General features: G+C 55.1%; 1 protein-coding gene across 2 annotated transcripts in view; it reads right to left on the minus strand.

The window, feature by feature from the left end:
• Nucleotides 1–19977, minus strand: part of TFPI2 (tissue factor pathway inhibitor 2) — a 75337-nt gene that overhangs the window by 19026 nt on the left and 36334 nt on the right. The window lies entirely within an intron of this gene.

The raw sequence follows: 19977 nt of genomic DNA on the forward strand, positions 1-19977 counted from the left end.
TGGCAGGTGTGAGCAGGTCAGTGTCCTCGCTGCTGTTAGGTGAGGGGTGTTAGCAATGCTCTTCCTGTGTGCTGCAGTGGCAGGTGTGAGCAGGTCAGTGTCCTCGCTGCTGTTAGGTGAGAGGTGTGTAAGCAATGCTCTTCCTGTGTGCTGCAGTGGCAGGTGTGAGCAGGTCAGTGTCCTCGCTGCTGTTAGGTGAGGGGTGTAAGCAATGCTCTTCCTGTGAGCTGCAGTGACAGGTGTGAGCAGGTCAGTGTCCTCGCTGCTGTTAGGTGAGGGGTGTTAGCAATGCTCTTCCTGTGAGCTGCAGTGACAGGTGTGAGCAGGTCAGTGTCCTCGCTGCTGTTAGGTGAGGGGTGTTAGCAATGCTCTTCCTGTGTGCTGCAGTGGCAGGTGTGAGCAGGTCAGTGTCCTCGCTGCTGTTAGGTGGAGTGTGTTAGCAATGCTCTTCCTGTGTGCTGCAGTGACAGGTGTGAGCAGGTCAGTGCCCTCGCTGCTGTTAGGTGAGGGGTGTTAGCAATGCTTTTCCTGTGAGCTGCAGTGGCAGGTGTGAGCAGGTCAGTGTCCTCGCTGCTGTTAGGTGAGGAGTGTTAGCAATGCTCTTCCTGTGAGCTGCAGTGGCAGGTGTGAGCAGGTCAGTGTCCTCGCTGCTGTTAGGTGAGGGGTGTTAGCAATGCTCTTCCTGTGAGCTGCAGTGGCAGGTGTGAGCAGGTCAGTGTCCTCGCTGCTGTTAGGTGAGGGGTGTTAGCAATGCTCTTCCTGTGTGCTGCAGTGACAGGTGTGAGCAGGTCAGTGTCCTCGCTGCTGTTAGGTGAGGGGTGTAAGCAATGCTCTTCCTGTGTGCTGCAGTGGCAGGTGTGAGCAGGTCAGTGCCCTCGCTGCTGTTAGGTGAGGGGTGTTAGCAATGCTCTTCCTGTGTGCTGCAGTGGCAGGTGTGAGCAGGTCAGTGTCCTCGCTGCTGTTAGGTGAGGAGTGTTAGCAATGCTCTTCCTGTGAGCTGCAGTGGCAGGTGTGAGCAGGTCAGTGTCCTCGCTGCTGTTAGGTGAGGGGTGTTAGCAATGCTCTTCCTGTGTGCTGCAGTGACAGGTGTGAGCAGGTCAGTGTCCTCGCTGCTGTTAGGTGAGGGGTGTAAGCAATGCTCTTCCTGTGTGCTGCAGTGGCAGGTGTGAGCAGGTCAGTGCCCTCGCTGCTGTTAGGTGAGGGGTGTTAGCAATGCTCTTCCTGTGTGCTGCAGTGGCAGGTGTGAGCAGGTCAGTGTCCTCGCTGCTGTTAGGTGAGGGGTGTTAGCAATGCTCTTCCTGTGTGCTGCAGTGGCAGGTGTGAGCAGGTCAGTGTCCTCGCTGCTGTTAGGTGAGGGGTGTTAGCAATGCTCTTCCTGTGTGCTGCAGTGACAGGTGTGAGCAGGTCAGTGTCCTCGCTGCTGTTAGGTGAGGGGTGTGTTAGCAATGCTCTTCCTGTGGGCTGCAGTGACAGGTGTGAGCAGGTCAGTGTCCTCGCTGCTGTTAGGTGAGGGGTGTATGCAATGCTCTTCCTGTGAGCTGCAGTGGCAGGTGTGAGCAGGTCAGTGTCCTCGCTGCTGTTAGGTGAGGGGTGTTAGCAATGCTCTTCCTGTGTGCTGCAGTGACAGGTGTGAGCAGGTCAGTGCCCTCGCTGCTGTTAGGTGAGGGGTGTTAGCAATGCTCTTCCTGTGAGCTGCAGTGGCAGGTGTGAGCAGGTCAGTGTCCTCCCTGCTGTTAGGTGAGCGGTGTGTTAGCAATGCTCTTCCTGTGTGCTGCAGTGACAGGTGTGAGCAGGTCAGTGTCCCCGCTGCTGTTAGGTGAGGGGTGTTAGCAATGCTCTTCCTGTGTGCTGCAGTGGCAGGTGTGAGCAGGTCAGTGTCCCCGCTGCTGTTAGGTGAGGGGTGTGTTAGCAATGCTCTTCCTGTGTGCTGCAGTGGCAGGTGTGAGCAGGTCAGTGTCCTCGCTGCTGTTAGGTGAGGGGTGTTGGCAATGCTCTTCCTGTGTGCTGCAGTGGCAGGTGTAAGCAGGTCAGTGTCCTCGCTGCTGTTAGGTGAGGTGTGTTAGCAATGCTCCCCCTGTGTGCTGCAGTGACAGGTGTGAGCAGGTCAGTGCCCTCGCTGCTGTTAGGTGAGGGGTGTTAGCAATGCTCTTCCTGTGTGCTGCAGTGGCAGGTGTGAGCAGGTCAGTGCCCTCGCTGCTGTTAGGTGAGGTGTGTTAGCAATGCTCTTCCTGTGTGCTGCAGTGGCAGGAGTGAGCAGGTCAGTGTCCTCGCTGCTGTTAGGTGAGGGGTGTTAGCAATGCTCTTCCTGTGTGCTGCAGTGGCAGGTGTGAGCAGGTCAGTGTCCTCGCTGCTGTTAGGTGAGGTGTGTTAGCAATGCTCTTCCTGTGTGCTGCAGTGGCAGGTGTGAGCAGGTCAGTGTCCTCGCTGCTGTTAGGTGAGGTGTGTTAGCAATGCTCTTCCTGTGTGCTGCAGTGGCAGGTGTGAGCAGGTCAGTGTCCTCGCTGCTGTTAGGTGAGGTGTGTTAGCAATGCTCTTCCTGTGTGCTGCAGTGGCAGGTGTGAGCAGGTCAGTGCCCTCGCTGCTGTTAGGTGAGGGGTGTTAGCAATGCTCTTCCTGTGTGCTGCAGTGGCAGGTGTGAGCAGGTCAGTGTCCTCGCTGCTGTTAGGTGAGGTGTGTTAGCAATGCTCTTCCTGTGTGCTGCAGTGGCAGGAGTGAGCAGGTCAGTGTCCTCGCTGCTGTTAGGTGAGGGGTGTGTTAGCAATGCTCTTCCTGTGTGCTGCAGTGGCAGGTGTGAGCAGGTCAGTGTCCTCGCTGCTGTTAGGTGGGGTGTGTTAGCAATGCTCTTCCTGTGTGCTGCAGTGGCAGGTGTGAGCAGGTCAGTGTCCTCGCTGCTGTTAGGTGAGGGGTGTTAGCAATGCTCTTCCTGTGTGCTGCAGTGGCAGGTGTGAGCAGGTCAGTGTCCTTGCTGCTGTTAGGTGAGGGGTGTTAGCAATGCTCTTCCTGTGTGCTGCAGTGGCAGGTGTGAGCAGGTCAGTGTCCTCGCTGCTGTTAGGTGAGGAGTGTAAGCAATGCTCTTCCTGTGAGCTGCAGTGGCAGGTGTGAGCAGGTCAGTGCCCTCGCTGCTGTTAGGTGAGGGGTGTTAGCAATGCTCTTCCTGTGTGCTGCAGTGACAGGTGTGAGCAGGTCAGTGTCCTCGCTGCTGTTAGGTGAGGGGTGTTAGCAATGCTCTTCCTGTGTGCTGCAGTGGCAGGTGTGAGCAGGTCAGTGTCCTCGCTGCTGTTAGGTGGGGTGTAAGCAATGCTCTTCCTGTGGGCTGCAGTGGCAGGTGTGAGCAGGTCAGTGCCCTCGCTGCTGTTAGGTGAGGGGTGTTAGCAATGCTCTTCCTGTGTGCTGCAGTGGCAGGTGTGAGCAGGTCAGTGTCCTCGCTGCTGTTAGGTGAGGGGTGTTAGCAATGCTCTTCCTGTGTGCTGCAGTGGCAGGTGTGAGCAGGTCAGTGTCCTCGCTGCTGTTAGGTGAGGGGTGTTAGCAATGCTCTTCCTGTGTGCTGCAGTGGCAGGTGTGAGCAGGTCAGTGTCCTCGCTGCTGTTAGGTGAGGGGTGTTAGCAATGCTCTTCCTGTGTGCTGCAGTGGCAGGTGTGAGCAGGTCAGTGTCCTCGCTGCTGTTAGGTGAGAGGTGTGTTAGCAATGCTCTTCCTGTGTGCTGCAGTGGCAGGTGTGAGCAGGTCAGTGTCCTCGCTGCTGTTAGGTGAGGTGTGTTAGCAATGCTCTTCCTGTGTGCTGCAGTGACAGGTGTGAGCAGGTCAGTGCCCTCGCTGCTGTTAGGTGAGGGGTGTTAGCAATGCTCTTCCTGTGGGCTGCAGTGGCAGGTGTGAGCAGGTCAGTGCCCTCGCTGCTGTTAGGTGAGAGGTGTTAGCAATGCTCTTCCTGTGTGCTGCAGTGGCAGGTGTGAGCAGGTCAGTGTCCTCGCTGCTGTTAGGTGAGAGGTGTTAGCAATGCTCTTCCTGTGTGCTGCAGTGGCAGGTGTGAGCAGGTCAGTGTCCTCGCTGCTGTTAGGTGAGGTGTGTTAGCAATGCTCTTCCTGTGTGCTGCAGTGGCAGGTGTGAGCAGGTCAGTGTCCTCGCTGCTGTAAGGTGAGGAGTGTAAGCAATGCTCTTCCTGTGTGCTGCAGTGGCAGGTGTGAGCAGGTCAGTGCCCTTGCTGCTGTTAGGTGAGGGGTGTTAGCAATGCTCTTCCTGTGTGCTGCAGTGGCAGGTGTGAGCAGGTCAGTGCCCTCGCTGCTGTTAGGTGAGGGGTGTTAGCAATGCTCTTCCTGTGGGCTGCAGTGGCAGGTGTGAGCAGGTCAGTGTCCTCTCTGCTGTTAGGTGAGGGGTGTTAGCAATGCTCTTCCTGTGTGCTGCAGTGGCAGGAGTGAGCAGGTCAGTGTCCTCGCTGCTGTTAGGTGAGGAGTGTTAGCAATGCTCTTCCTGTGTGCTGCAGTGACAGGTGTGAGCAGGTCAGTGTCCTCGCTGCTGTTAGGTGAGGTGTGTTAGCAATGCTCTTCCTGTGAGCTGTAGTGGCAGGTGTGAGCAGGTCAGTGTCCTCTCTGCTGTTAGGTGAGGGGTGTTAGCAATGCTCTTCCTGTGTGCTGCAGTGACAGGTGTGAGCAGGTCAGTGTCCTCGCTGCTGTTAGGTGAGGTGTGTTAGCAATGCTCTTCCTGTGAGCTGTAGTGGCAGGTGTGAGCAGGTCAGTGTCCTCGCTGCTGTAAGGTGAGGAGTGTAAGCAATGCTCTTCCTGTGGGCTGCAGTGGCAGGTGTGAGCAGGTCAGTGTCCTCGCTGCTGTTAGGTGAGGTGTGTAAGCAATGCTCTTCCTGTGTGCTGCAGTGGCAGGTGTGAGCAGGTCAGTGCCCTCGCTGCTGTTAGGTGAGGGGTGTTAGCAATGCTCTTCCTGTGGGCTGCAGTGGCAGGTGTAAGCAGGTCAGTGCCCTCGCTGCTGTTAGGTGAGAGGTGTTAGCAATGCGCTTCCTGTGGGCTGCAGTGGCAGGTGTGAGCAGGTCAGTGTCCTCGCTGCTGTTAGGTGAGGGGTGTTAGCAATGCTCTTCCTGTGTGCTGCAGTGGCAGGTGTGAGCAGGTCAGTGCCCTCGCTGCTGTTAGGTGAGAGGTGTTAGCAATGCTCTTCCTGTGTGCTGCAGTGGCAGGTGTGAGCAGGTCAGTGTCCTCGCTGCTGTTAGGTGAGGTGTGTTAGCAATGCTCTTCCTGTGTGCTGCAGTGGCAGGTGTGAGCAGGTCAGTGTCCTCGCTGCTGTAAGGTGAGGAGTGTAAGCAATGCTCTTCCTGTGGGCTGCAGTGGCAGGTGTGAGCAGGTCAGTGTCCTCGCTGCTGTTAGGTGAGGAGTGTAAGCAATGCTCTTCCTGTGTGCTGCAGTGGCAGGTGTGAGCAGGTCAGTGCCCTCGCTGCTGTTAGGTGAGGGGTGTTAGCAATGCTCTTCCTGTGGGCTGCAGTGGCAGGTGTGAGCAGGTCAGTGCCCTCGCTGCTGTTAGGTGAGAGGTGTTAGCAATGCTCTTCCTGTGTGCTGCAGTGGCAGGTGTGAGCAGGTCAGTGTCCTCGCTGCTGTTAGGTGAGGTGTGTTAGCAATGCTCTTCCTGTGTGCTGCAGTGGCAGGTGTGAGCAGGTCAGTGTCCTCGCTGCTGTAAGGTGAGGAGTGTAAGCAATGCTCTTCCTGTGTGCTGCAGTGGCAGGTGTGAGCAGGTCAGTGCCCTCGCTGCTGTTAGGTGAGGGGTGTTAGCAATGCTCTTCCTGTGTGCTGCAGTGGCAGGTGTGAGCAGGTCAGTGCCCTCGCTGCTGTTAGGTGAGGGGTGTTAGCAATGCTCTTCCTGTGAGCTGCAGTGACAGGTGTGAGCAGGTCAGTGTCCTCGCTGCTGTTAGGTGAGGTGTGTTAGCAATGCTCTTCCTGTGAGCTGTAGTGGCAGGTGTGAGCAGGTCAGTGTCCACGCTGCTGTAAGGTGAGGAGTGTAAGCAATGCTCTTCCTGTGGGCTGCAGTGGCAGGTGTGAGCAGGTCAGTGTCCTCGCTGCTGTTAGGTGAGGTGTGTAAGCAATGCTCTTCCTGTGGGCTGCAGTGGCAGGTGTGAGCAGGTCAGTGTCCTCGCTGCTGTTAGGTGAGGGGTGTTAGCAATGCTCTTCCTGTGTGCTGCAGTGACAGGTGTGAGCAGGTCAGTGTCCTCGCTGCTGTTAGGTGAGGGGTGTAAGCAATGCTCTTCCTGTGTGCTGCAGTGACAGGTGTGAGCAGGTCAGTGTCCTCGCTGCTGTTAGGTGAGGGGTGTTAGCAATGCTCTTCCTGTGTGCTGCAGTGACAGGTGTGAGCAGGTCAGTGTCCTCGCTGCTGTTAGGTGAGGGGTGTTAGCAATGCTCTTCCTGTGTGCTGCAGTGGCAGGTGTGAGCAGGTCAGTGTCCTCGCTGCTGTTAGGTGAGGGGTGTTAGCAATGCTCTTCCTGTGAGCTGCAGTGACAGGAGTGAGCAGGTCAGTGTCCTCGCTGCTGTTAGGTGAGGGGTGTTAGCAATGCTCTTCCTGTGTGCTGCAGTGGCAGGTGTGAGCAGGTCAGTGTCCTCGCTGCTGTTAGGTGAGGGGTGTTAGCAATGCTCTTCCTGTGTGCTGCAGTGGTAGGTGTGAGCAGGTCAGTGTCCTCGCTGCTGTTAGGTGAGGTGTGTTAGCAATGCTCTTCCTGTGTGCTGCAGTGGCAGGTGTGAGCAGGTCAGTGTCCTCGCTGCTGTTAGGTGAGGTGTGTATGCAATGCTCTTCCTGTGTGCTGCAGTGACAGGTGTGAGCAGGTCAGTGTCCTCGCTGCTGTTAGGTGAGGGGTGTTAGCAATGCTCTTCCTGTGAGCTGCAGTGGCAGGTGTGAGCAGGTCAGTGTCCTCGCTGCTGTTAGGTGAGGTGTGTTAGCAATGCTCTTCCTGTGTGCTGCAGTGGCAGGTGTGAGCAGGTCAGTGTCCTCGCTGCTGTTAGGTGAGGGGTGTTAGCAATGCTCTTCCTGTGTGCTGCAGTGGCAGGTGTGAGCAGGTCAGTGTCCTCGCTGCTGTTAGGTGAGGGGTGTTAGCAATGCTCTTCCTGTGTGCTGCAGTGGCAGGTGTGAGCAGGTCAGTGTCCTCGCTGCTGTTAGGTGAGGGGTGTTAGCAATGCTCTTCCTGTGTGCTGCAGTGGCAGGTGTGAGCAGGTCAGTGTCCTCGCTGCTGTTAGGTGAGAGGTGTGTTAGCAATGCTCTTCCTGTGTGCTGCAGTGACAGGTGTGAGCAGGTCAGTGTCCTCGCTGCTGTTAGGTGAGGGGTGTTAGCAATGCTCTTCCTGTGTGCTGCAGTGGCAGGTGTGAGCAGGTCAGTGTCCTCGCTGCTGTTAGGTGAGGTGTGTTAGCAATGCTCTTCCTGTGTGCTGCAGTGGCAGGTGTGAGCAGGTCAGTGCCCTCGCTGCTATTAGGTGAGGGGTGTTAGCAATGCTCTTCCTGTGTGCTGCAGTGGCAGGTGTGAGCAGGTCAGTGCCCTCGCTGCTGTTAGGTGAGGTGTGTTAGCAATGCTCTTCCTGTGTGCTGCAGTGGCAGGAGTGAGCAGGTCAGTGTCCTCGCTGCTGTTAGGTGAGGGGTGTGTTAGCAATGCTCTTCCTGTGTGCTGCAGTGGCAGGTGTGAGCAGGTCAGTGTCCTCGCTGCTGTTAGGTGGGGTGTGTTAGCAATGCTCTTCCTGTGTGCTGCAGTGGCAGGTGTGAGCAGGTCAGTGTCCTCGCTGCTGTTAGGTGAGGGGTGTTAGCAATGCTCTTCCTGTGTGCTGCAGTGGCAGGTGTGAGCAGGTCAGTGTCCTCGCTGCTGTTAGGTGAGGGGTGTTAGCAATGCTCTTCCTGTGTGCTGCAGTGGCAGGTGTGAGCAGGTCAGTGTCCTCGCTGCTGTTAGGTGAGGAGTGTAAGCAATGCTCTTCCTGTGAGCTGCAGTGGCAGGTGTGAGCAGGTCAGTGTCCTCGCTGCTGTTAGGTGAGGGGTGTTAGCAATGCTCTTCCTGTGTGCTGCAGTGACAGGTGTGAGCAGGTCAGTGTCCTCGCTGCTGTTAGGTGGGGTGTGTTAGCAATGCTCTTCCTGTGTGCTGCAGTGGCAGGTGTGAGCAGGTCAGTGCCCTCGCTGCTGTTAGGTGAGGGGTGTTAGCAATGCTCTTCCTGTGTGCTGCAGTGACAGGTGTGAGCAGGTCAGTGTCCTCGCTGCTGTTAGGTGAGGGGTGTTAGCAATGCTCTTCCTGTGTGCTGCAGTGGCAGGTGTGAGCAGGTCAGTGTCCTCGCTGCTGTTAGGTGGGGTGTAAGCAATGCTCTTCCTGTGGGCTGCAGTGGCAGGTGTGAGCAGGTCAGTGCCCTCGCTGCTGTTAGGTGAGGGGTGTTAGCAATGCTCTTCCTGTGTGCTGCAGTGGCAGGTGTGAGCAGGTCAGTGCCCTCGCTGCTGTTAGGTGAGGTGTGTAAGCAATGCTCTTCCTGTGAGCTTCAGTGGCAGGTGTGAGCAGGTCAGTGTCCTCGCTGCTGTTAGGTGAGAGGTGTTAGCAATGCTCTTCCTGTGTGCTGCAGTGGCAGGTGTGAGCAGGTCAGTGTCCTCGCTGCTGTTAGGTGAGGGGTGTTAGCAATGCTCTTCCTGTGTGCTGCAGTGGCAGGTGTGAGCAGGTCAGTGTCCTCGCTGCTGTTAGGTGAGGGGTGTTAGCAATGCTCTTCCTGTGTGCTGCAGTGGCAGGTGTGAGCAGGTCAGTGTCCTCGCTGCTGTTAGGTGAGGGGTGTTAGCAATGCTCTTCCTGTGTGCTGCAGTGGCAGGTGTGAGCAGGTCAGTGTCCTCGCTGCTGTTAGGTGAGAGGTGTGTTAGCAATGCTCTTCCTGTGTGCTGCAGTGACAGGTGTGAGCAGGTCAGTGTCCTCGCTGCTGTTAGGTGAGGGGTGTTAGCAATGCTCTTCCTGTGTGCTGCAGTGGCAGGTGTGAGCAGGTCAGTGTCCTCGCTGCTGTTAGGTGAGGGGTGTTAGCAATGCTCTTCCTGTGTGCTGCAGTGGCAGGTGTGAGCAGGTCAGTGTCCTCGCTGCTGTAAGGTGAGGAGTGTAAGCAATGCTCTTCCTGTGTGCTGCAGTGGCAGGTGTGAGCAGGTCAGTGTCCTCGCTGCTGTAAGGTGAGGAGTGTAAGCAATGCTCTTCCTGTGGGCTGCAGTGGCAGGTGTGAGCAGGTCAGTGTCCTCGCTGCTGTTAGGTGAGGTGTGTAAGCAATGCTCTTCCTGTGGGCTGCAGTGGCAGGTGTGAGCAGGTCAGTGTCCTCGCTGCTGTTAGGTGAGGGGTGTTAGCAATGCTCTTCCTGTGTGCTGCAGTGACAGGTGTGAGCAGGTCAGTGTCCTCGCTGCTGTTAGGTGAGTGGTGTAAGCAATGCTCTTCCTGTGTGCTGCAGTGACAGGTGTGAGCAGGTCAGTGCCCTCGCTGCTGTTAGGTGAGGTGTGTTAGCAATGCTCTTCCTGTGTGCTGCAGTGACAGGTGTGAGCAGGTCAGTGTCCTCGCTGCTGTTAGGTGAGGGGTGTTAGCAATGCTCTTCCTGTGTGCTGCAGTGGCAGGTGTGAGCAGGTCAGTGTCCTCGCTGCTGTTAGGTGAGGTGTGTTAGCAATGCTCTTCCTGTGTGCTGCAGTGGCAGGTGTGAGCAGGTCAGTGTCCTCGCTGCTGTTAGGTGAGGTGTGTATGCAATGCTCTTCCTGTGTGCTGCAGTGGCAGGTGTGAGCAGGTCAGTGTCCTCGCTGCTGTTAGGTGAGGGGTGTGTTAGCAATGCTCTTCCTGTGGGCTGCAGTGACAGGTGTGAGCAGGTCAGTGTCCTCGCTGCTGTTAGGTGAGGGGTGTTAGCAATGCTCTTCCTGTGTGCTGCAGTGACAGGTGTGAGCAGGTCAGTGCCCTCGCTGCTGTTAGGTGAGGGGTGTTAGCAATGCTCTTCCTGTGTGCTGCAGTGGCAGGTGTGAGCAGGTCAGTGTCCTCGCTGCTGTTAGGTGAGGGGTGTTAGCAATGCTCTTCCTGTGTGCTGCAGTGACAGGTGTGAGCAGGTCAGTGTCCTCGCTGCTGTTAGGTGAGGTGTGTTAGCAATGCTCTTCCTGTGTGCTGCAGTGGCAGGTGTGAGCAGGTCAGTGTCCTCGCTGCTGTTAGGTGAGGGGTGTTAGCAATGCTCTTCCTGTGTGCTGCAGTGACAGGTGTGAGCAGGTCAGTGTCCTCGCTGCTGTTAGGTGAGGGGTGTTAGCAATGCTCTTCCTGTGTGCTGCAGTGGCAGGTGTGAGCAGGTCAGTGTCCTCGCTGCTGTTAGGTGAGGGGTGTAAGCAATGCTCTTCCTGTGTGCTGCAGTGGCAGGTGTGAGCAGGTCAGTGTCCTCGCTGCTGTTAGGTGAGGTGTGTTAGCAATGCTCTTCCTGTGTGCTGCAGTGGCAGGTGTGAGCAGGTCAGTGTCCTCGCTGCTGTTAGGTGAGGTGTGTTAGCAATGCTCTTCCTGTGTGCTGCAGTGGCAGGTGTGAGCAGGTCAGTGTCCTCGCTGCTGTTAGGTGAGGGGTGTTAGCAATGCTCTTCCTGTGAGCTGCAGTGGCAGGTGTGAGCAGGTCAGTGTCCTCGCTGCTGTTAGGTGAGGGGTGTTAGCAATGCTCTTCCTGTGTGCTGCAGTGACAGGTGTGAGCAGGTCAGTCCCCTCGCTGCTGTTAGGTGAGGGGTGTAAGCAATGCTCTTCCTGTGTGCTGCAGTGGCAGGTGTGAGCAGGTCAGTGTCCTCGCTGCTGTTAGGTGAGGTGTGTTAGCAATGCTCCCCCTGTGTGCTGCAGTGACAGGTGTGAGCAGGTCAGTGCCCTCGCTGCTGTTAGGTGAGGGGTGTTAGCAATGCTCTTCCTGTGAGCTGCAGTGACAGGTGTGAGCAGGTCAGTGTCCTCGCTGCTGTTAGGTGGGGTGTGTTAGCAATGCTCTTCCTGTGAGCTGCAGTGGCAGGTGTGAGCAGGTCAGTGCCCTCGCTGCTGTTAGGTGAGGTGTGTTAGCAATGCTCTTCCTGTGTGCTGCAGTGGCAGGTGTGAGCAGGTCAGTGTCCTCGCTGCTGTTAGGTGAGGAGTGTAAGCAATGCTCTTCCTGTGTGCTGCAGTGGCAGGTGTGAGCAGGTCAGTGTCCTCGCTGCTGTTAGGTGAGGGGTGTTAGCAATGCTCTTCCTGTGTGCTGCAGTGGCAGGTGTGAGCAGGTCAGTGTCCTCGCTGCTGTTAGGTGAGGGGTGTTAGCAATGCTCTTCCTGTGTGCTGCAGTGGCAGGTGTGAGCAGGTCAGTGTCCTCACTGCTGTGAGGTGAGGGGTGTTAGCAATGCTCTTCCTGTGTGCTGCAGTGGCAGGTGTGAGCAGGTCAGTGTCCTCGCTGCTGTTAGGTGAGAGGTGTGTTAGCAATGCTCTTCCTGTGTGCTGCAGTGACAGGTGTGAGCAGGTCAGTGTCCTCGCTGCTGTTAGGTGAGGGGTGTTAGCAATGCTCTTCCTGTGTGCTGCAGTGGCAGGTGTGAGCAGGTCAGTGTCCTCGCTGCTGTAAGGTGAGGAGTGTAAGCAATGCTCTTCCTGTGTGCTGCAGTGGCAGGTGTGAGCAGGTCAGTGTCCTCGCTGCTGTAAGGTGAGGAGTGTAAGCAATGCTCTTCCTGTGGACTGCAGTGGCAGGTGTGAGCAGGTCAGTGTCCTCGCTGCTGTTAGGGGAGGGGTGTGTTAGCAATGCTCTTCCTGTGTGCTGCAGTGGCAGGTGTGAGCAGGTCAGTGTCCTCGCTGCTGTTAGGTGAGGTGTGTAAGCAATGCTCTTCCTGTGGGCTGCAGTGGCAGGTGTGAGCAGGTCAGTGTCCTCGCTGCTGTTAGGTGAGGGGTGTTAGCAATGCTCTTCCTGTGTGCTGCAGTGGCAGGTGTGAGCAGGTCAGTGTCCTCGCTGCTGTTAGGTGAGGGGTGTTAGCAATGCTCTTCCTGTGTGCTGCAGTGGCAGGTGTGAGCAGGTCAGTGTCCTCGCTGCTGTTAGGTGAGGGGTGTGTTAGCAATGCTCTTCCTGTGTGCTGCAGTGACAGGTGTGAGCAGGTCAGTGTCCTCGCTGCTGTTAGGTGAGGGGTGTTAGCAATGCTCTTCCTGTGTGCTGCAGTGGCAGGTGTGAGCAGGTCAGTTTCCTCGCTGCTGTTAGGTGAGGGGTGTTAGCAATGCTCTTCCTGTGAGCTGCAGTGACAGGAGTGAGCAGGTCAGTGTCCTCGCTGCTGTTAGGTGAGGGGTGTTAGCAATGCTCTTCCTGTGAGCTGCAGTGACAGGAGTGAGCAGGTCAGTGTCCTCGCTGCTGTTAGGTGAGGGGTGTAAGCAATGCTCTTCCTGTGTGCTGCAGTGGCAGGTGTGAGCAGGTCAGTGTCCTCGCTGCTGTTAGGTGAGGGGTGTTAGCAATGCTCTTCCTGTGTGCTGCAGTGGCAGGAGTGAGCAGGTCAGTGCCCTCGCTGCTGTTAGGTGAGGGGTGTTAGCAATGCTCTTCCTGTGTGCTGCAGTGGCAGGAGTGAGCAGGTCAGTGCCCTCGCTGCTGTTAGGTGAGGGGTGTTAGCAATGCTCTTCCTGTGAGCTGCAGTGGCAGGTGTGAGCAGGTCAGTGTCCTCGCTGCTGTTAGGTGAGGTGTGTTAGCAATGCTCTTCCTGTGTGCTGCAGTGGCAGGTGTGAGCAGGTCAGTGCCCTCGCTGCTGTTAGGTGAGGTGTGTTAGCAATGCTCTTCCTGTGTGCTGCAGTGGCAGGAGTGAGCAGGTCAGTGTCCTCGCTGCTGTTAGGTGAGGTGTGTTAGCAATGCTCTTCCTGTGTGCTGCAGTGGCAGGTGTGAGCAGGTCAGTGTCCTCGCTGCTGTTAGGTGAGGGGTGTTAGCAATGCTCTTCCTGTGTGCTGCAGTGGCAGGTGTGAGCAGGTCAGTGTCCTCGCTGCTGTTAGGTGGGGTGTGTTAGCAATGCTCTTCCTGTGTGCTGCAGTGGCAGGTGTGAGCAGGTCAGTGTCCTCGCTGCTGTTAGGTGAGGGGTGTTAGCAATGCTCTTCCTGTGTGCTGCAGTGGCAGGTGTGAGCAGGTCAGTGTCCTCGCTGCTGTTAGGTGAGGGGTGTTAGCAATGCTCTTCCTGTGTGCTGCAGTGGCAGGTGTGAGCAGGTCAGTGTCCTCGCTGCTGTTAGGTGAGGGGTGTTAGCAATGCTCTTCCTGTGTGCTGCAGTGGCAGGTGTGAGCAGGTCAGTGTCCTCGCTGCTGTTAGGTGAGGAGTGTAAGCAATGCTCTTCCTGTGTGCTGCAGTGGCAGGTGTGAGCAGGTCAGTGTCCTCGCTGCTGTTAGGTGAGGGGTGTTAGCAATGCTCTTCCTGTGGGCTGCAGTGGCAGGTGTGAGCAGGTCAGTGTCCTCGCTGCTGTTAGGTGAGGGGTGTTAGCAATGCTCTTCCTGTGAGCTGTAGTGGCAGGTGTGAGCAGGTCAGTGTCCTCGCTGCTGTTAGGTGAGGGGTGTTAGCAATGCTCTTCCTGTGTGCTGCAGTGACAGGTGTGAGCAGGTCAGTGTCCTCGCTGCTGTTAGGGGAGGGGTGTGTTAGCAATGCTCTTCCTGTGTGCTGCAGTGGCAGGTGTGAGCAGGTCAGTGTCCTCGCTGCTGTTAGGTGAGGGGTGTGTTAGCAATGCTCTTCCTGTGTGCTGCAGTGACAGGTGTGAGCAGGTCAGTGTCCTCGCTGCTGTTAGGTGAGGGGTGTTAGCAATGCTCTTCCTGTGTGCTGCAGTGGCAGGTGTGAGCAGGTCAGTTTCCTCGCTGCTGTTAGGTGAGGGGTGTTAGCAATGCTCTTCCTGTGAGCTGCAGTGACAGGAGTGAGCAGGTCAGTGTCCTCGCTGCTGTTAGGTGAGGGGTGTTAGCAATGCTCTTCCTGTGAGCTGCAGTGACAGGAGTGAGCAGGTCAGTGTCCTCGCTGCTGTTAGGTGAGGGGTGTAAGCAATGCTCTTCCTGTGTGCTGCAGTGGCAGGTGTGAGCAGGTCAGTGTCCTCGCTGCTGTTAGGTGAGGGGTGTTAGCAATGCTCTTCCTGTGTGCTGCAGTGGCAGGAGTGAGCAGGTCAGTGCCCTCGCTGCTGTTAGGTGAGGGGTGTTAGCAATGCTCTTCCTGTGTGCTGCAGTGGCAGGAGTGAGCAGGTCAGTGCCCTCGCTGCTGTTAGGTGAGGGGTGTTAGCAATGCTCTTCCTGTGAGCTGCAGTGGCAGGTGTGAGCAGGTCAGTGTCCTCGCTGCTGTTAGGTGAGGTGTGTTAGCAATGCTCTTCCTGTGTGCTGCAGTGGCAGGTGTGAGCAGGTCAGTGCCCTCGCTGCTGTTAGGTGAGGTGTGTTAGCAATGCTCTTCCTGTGTGCTGCAGTGGCAGGAGTGAGCAGGTCAGTGTCCTCGCTGCTGTTAGGTGAGGTGTGTTAGCAATGCTCTTCCTGTGTGCTGCAGTGGCAGGTGTGAGCAGGTCAGTGTCCTCGCTGCTGTTAGGTGAGGGGTGTTAGCAATGCTCTTCCTGTGTGCTGCAGTGGCAGGTGTGAGCAGGTCAGTGTCCTCGCTGCTGTTAGGTGGGGTGTGTTAGCAATGCTCTTCCTGTGTGCTGCAGTGGCAGGTGTGAGCAGGTCAGTGTCCTCGCTGCTGTTAGGTGAGGGGTGTTAGCAATGCTCTTCCTGTGTGCTGCAGTGACAGGTGTGAGCAGGTCAGTGTCCTCGCTGCTGTTAGGTGAGGTGTGTTAGCAATGCTCTTCCTGTGTGCTGCAGTGGCAGGTGTGAGCAGGTCAGTGCCCTCGCTGCTGTTAGGTGAGGGGTGTTAGCAATGCTCTTCCTGTGTGCTGCAGTGGCAGGTGTGAGCAGGTCAGTGTCCTCGCTGCTGTTAGGTGAGGGGTGTTAGCAATGCTCTTCCTGTGAGCTGCAGTGGCAGGTGTGAGCAGGTCAGTGTCCTCGCTGCTGTTAGGTGGGGGGTGTTAGCAATGCTCTTCCTGTGTGCTGCAGTGGCAGGTGTGAGCAGGTCAGTGTCCTCGCTGCTGTTAGGTGAGGTGTGTTAGCAATGCTCTTCCTGTGTGCTGCAGTGGCAGGAGTGAGCAGGTCAGTGTCCTCGCTGCTGTTAGGTGAGGGGTGTTAGCAATGCTCTTCCTGTGTGCTGCAGTGACAGGAGTGAGCAGGTCAGTGCCCTCGCTGCTGTTAGGTGAGGGGTGTTAGCAATGCTCTTCCTGTGTGCTGCAGTGGCAGGAGTGAGCAGGTCAGTGCCCTCGCTGCTGTTAGGTGAGGGGTGTTAGCAATGCTCTTCCTGTGTGCTGCAGTGGCAGGTGTGAGCAGGTCAGTGTCCTCGCTGCTGTTAGGTGAGGTGTGTTAGCAATGCTCTTCCTGTGTGCTGCAGTGGCAGGAGTGAGCAGGTCAGTGTCCTCGCTGCTGTTAGGTGAGGGGTGTTAGCAATGCTCTTCCTGTGTGCTGCAGTGGCAGGTGTGAGCAGGTCAGTGTCCTCGCTGCTGTTAGGTGAGGGGTGTTAGCAATGCTCTTCCTGTGGGCTGCAGTGGCAGGTGTGAGCAGGTCAGTGTCCTCGCTGCTGTTAGGTGAGGGGTGTTAGCAATGCTCTTCCTGTGAGCTGCAGTGGCAGGTGTGAGCAGGTCAGTGTCCTCGCTGCTGTTAGGTGAGGGGTGTTAGCAATGCTCTTCCTGTGAGCTGTAGTGGCAGGTGTGAGCAGGTCAGTGTCCTCGCTGCTGTTAGGTGAGGGGTGTTAGCAATGCTCTTCCTGTGTGCTGCAGTGACAGGTGTGAGCAGGTCAGTGTCCTCGCTGCTGTTAGGGGAGGGGTGTGTTAGCAATGCTCTTCCTGTGTGCTGCAGTGGCAGGTGTGAGCAGGTCAGTGCCCTCGCTGCTGTTAGGTGAGGGGTGTTAGCAATGCTCTTCCTGTGAGCTGCAGTGACAGGAGTGAGCAGGTCAGAGTCCTCGCTGCTGTTAGGTGAGGGGTGTTAGCAATGCTCTTCCTGTGAGCTGCAGTGACAGGAGTGAGCAGGTCAGTGTCCTCGCTGCTGTTAGGTGAGGGGTGTAAGCAATGCTCTTCCTGTGAGCTGCAGTGGCAGGTGTGAGCAGGTCAGTGTCCTCGCTGCTGTTAGGTGAGGTGTGTTAGCAATGCTCTTCCTGTGAGCTGCAGTGGCAGGTGTGAGCAGGTCAGTGTCCTCGCTGCTGTTAGGTGAGGGGTGTTAGCAATGCTCTTCCTGTGTGCTGCAGTGGCAGGTGTGAGCAGGTCAGTGCCCTCGCTGCTGTTAGGTGAGGGGTGTTAGCAATGCTCTTCCTGTGGGCTGCAGTGACAGGTGTGAGCAGGTCAGTGTCCTCGCTGCTGTTAGGTGAGGGGTGTTAGCAATGCTCTTCCTGTGTGCTGCAGTGGCAGGTGTGAGCAGGTCAGTGCCCTCGCTGCTGTTAGGTGAGGGGTGTTAGCAATGCTCCCCCTGTGAGCTGCAGTGGCAGGTGTGAGCAGGTCAGTGTCCTCGCTGCTGTTAGGTAAGGGGTGTTAGCAATGCTCTTCCTGTGAGCTGCAGTGACAGGAGTGAGCAGGTCAGTGCCCTCGCTGCTGTTAGGTGAGGGGTGTAAGCAATGCTCTTCCTGTGAGCTGCAGTGGCAGGTGTGAGCAGGTCAGTGTCCTCGCTGCTGTTAGGTGAGGGGTGTAAGCAATGCTCTTCCTGTGAGCTGCAGTGGCAGGTGTGAGCAGGTCAGTGTCCTCGCTGCTGTTAGGTGAGGGGTGTTAGCAATGCTCTTCCTGTGAGCTGCAGTGGCAGGTGTGAGCAGGTCAGTGTCCTCGCTGCTGTTAGGTAAGGGGTGTGTTAGCAATGCTCTTCCTGTGTGCTGCAGTGGCAGGTGTGAGCAGGTCAGTGTCCTCGCTGCTGTTAGGTGAGGGGTGTAAGCAATGCTCTTCCTGTGTGCTGCAGTGGCAGGTGTGAGCAGGTCAGTGTCCTCGCTGCTGTTAGGTAAGGGGTGTTAGCAATGCTCTTCCTGTGTGCTGCAGTGGCAGGTGTGAGCAGGTCAGTCCCCTCGCTGCTGTTAGGTGAGGGGTGTTAGCAATGCTCCCCCTGTGAGCTGCAGTGACAGGTGTGAGCAGGTCAGTGTCCTCGCTGCTGTTAGGTGAGGGGTGTTAGCAATGCTCTTCCTGTGTGCTGCAGTGACAGGTGTGAGCAGGTCAGTGTCCTCGCTGCTGTTAGGTGAGGTGTGTGTTAGCAATGCTCTTCCTGTGAGCTGCAGTGACAGGTGTGAGCAGGTCAGTGTCCTCGCTGCTGTTAGGTGAGGGGTGTAAGCAATGCTCTTCCTGTGTGCTGCAGTGGCAGGTGTGAGCAGGTCAGTGTCCTCGCTGCTGTTAGGTGAGGGGTGTTAGCAATGCTCTTCCTGTGTGCTGCAGTGGCAGGTGTGAGCAGGTCAGTGTCCTCGCTGCTGTTAGGTGAGGGGTGTAAGCAATGCTCTTCCTGTGTGCTGCAGTGGCAGGTGTGAGCAGGTCAGTGTCCTCGCTGCTGTTAGGTGAGGGGTGTAAGCAATGCTCTTCCTGTGTGCTGCAGTGGCAGGAGTGAGCAGGTCAGTGTCCTCGCTGCTGTTAGGTGAGGGGTGTTAGCAATGCTCTTCCTGTGTGCTGCAGTGGCAGGTGTGAGCAGGTCAGTGTCCTCGCTGCTGTTAGGTGAGGGGTGTAAGCAATGCTCTTCCTGTGAGCTGCAGTGGCAGGTGTGAGCAGGTCAGTGTCCTCTCTGCTGTTAGGTGAGGGGTGTAAGCAATGCTCTTCCTGTGTGTTGCAGTGACAGGTGTGAGCAGGTCAGTGTCCTCGCTGCTGTTAGGTGAGGGGTGTTAGCAATGCTCTTCCTGTGTGCTGCAGTGGCAGGTGTGAGCAGGTCAGTGTCCTCGCTGCTGTTAGGCAATGCTCTTCCCGTGAGCTGCAGTGGCAGGTGTGAGCAGGTCAGTGTCCTCGCTGCTGTTAGGCAATGCTCTTCCTGTGAGTTGCAGTGACGGGAGGTGATTGTAGCAGATGATGACACAAATGCTAATATTTGCTGATCGGTGAGTGATCTGGTGACAGGGGAATGAGTAACGCACATTCAGACACAGAGTAATCAGGATGGATCCGCCTGGAGTCATTCATTTCAACACAGCAGTTATTATTTACCAGCTCTGAGTGCAGCTGTGACCTCCAGACACATCCAGAATCCTGGGCTGTTTACACACATTGGGCTCTCTTCACAAAACTTCTCATAAATGACTTATCGCCTAACTGATAAAACTAATCACATTTACAAGCAAAACAGTCACTCAAAGTAATGCTGGGAATACATGGCTCGATTTACACGGCTCGATTGATAATATCCGACACGTCCGATCTGCCGCCCGATCGTTTCCGCGCTCGATTCCGCATGGGGACAATGGGAAAAGATAAGAGTATAGAGCGGAAGATGAGAGAATCGCCCGCGGAATCGAGCAGCAAAAACGCACCGAGTATTCCCAGCATAAGTTGTTCCTGATTAACTTCATTTTAATATTACTTTTCTTACCTTAATTAAATTATATTTATGCTCTTTTGGAGCTTAAAAATGTAACCTAGATACGGTGAAAACCGGTGAGAAAGCTATGTGAATCACGCCATTGTGACTATCTGTAGATTCCTTCTTTTCAGATAGGAATAAGTTGTTTTGGAACATTGGGTTGAAATCTATAAGTGTATGGCCAGCTTTAACCATTTCAGCCGCCCGGACGTGATCCTCACGTCCGGGCAGCTGCTCTGCTGCGGTGGCGCGCTCCCGTGGTGTCCCCCAGTAGCCCTGGGATCAGTGAACGGGAACATGGTTCCTGATCACCGATCCATGTCCCCAGCAGAAAAACAGAAGCACTCTCACAAGAGGCTTCAGTCTTTCTGCTAATAAAATTTTCCGCATCCTCCTTGTGCTTCCGGTTAGCGAGAAGCACAAGGAGAAAAAAAAACTCAAGGTGGCCATCTTGTGGCAAATAGTAAAACTACATCTACATATTTTTTACATTACAATTTACACATATAATAATATTAAATATTAACTGTTTATTTCCCACACCAAAATATTACCCAAATAAAATTTTTAATGGAAAAAAAAAAAATTACAATTAAAAAAAATCAAAAACATAAATAGTTACCTGAACTTTTTCAATATGCATTTCAAGAGGGTATACTACGAACATTTTTTAAATTATAAGCTTATAAATAGTGATGGACGCAAAACTGAAAAAATGCACCTTTATTTCCAAATAAAATATTGGCGCCATACATTGTGATAGGGACATAATTTAAATGGTGTCATAACCGAGACAAATGGGCAGATAAAATACATAGGTTTTAATTATGGTAGCGTAGATTATTTTAAAGCTATAATGGACGAAAACTGAGAAATACCGTAATGATTTTTTTCCATTTTTTTCTTATTAATCCTGTTAAAATGCATTTATAAAAAATTAATTCTTAGCAAAAGGTACCACCAAAGAAATCCTAATTAGTGGCGGAAAAAACAAGATATAGACCAATAAATTGTGTTAAGAAGTGATAAAATTATTAGCGAATGAATGGGAGATGAAAATTGCTCTGATGCATAAGGTGAAAAATCCCCAAGGCTGAAATGGTTAAAGTAGCGATACATCCAGCAATGATGGGCAGATTCGAAAAAGAGACAAAGCTCTCTGTAATCGAATCTGATTAGAGAGAGATCTGTCAGCTGCCCATACTGTGGTGTGTGCCTGTGGTGGCCAATTCCCAATCAATTTCCTGCTGAAATCGATCTGTAATTGGTCTTGTGATGCCGTACTCGCCACCACCTGACGCTGTCCCCCTGTGCCCCCCCCCCATGTGCCCCCCGGTTATCCGTGCATATTACACATAACCTTTCAACGACCTCCGCTCATCCCCGCAGGCTCTATTCTGCATACACGCGTGCCACGTGGTGGACAGGTAATGTATTACATGCACTGGGCACCAGGGGGGCCATTTAACATTGTGGGGACAGCGTCGGAGGTTTTGT

This window comes from Hyperolius riggenbachi, chromosome 5 (assembly GCF_040937935.1).
Source record: "Hyperolius riggenbachi isolate aHypRig1 chromosome 5, aHypRig1.pri, whole genome shotgun sequence".
Lineage (NCBI taxonomy): Eukaryota > Metazoa > Chordata > Amphibia > Anura > Hyperoliidae > Hyperolius > Hyperolius riggenbachi.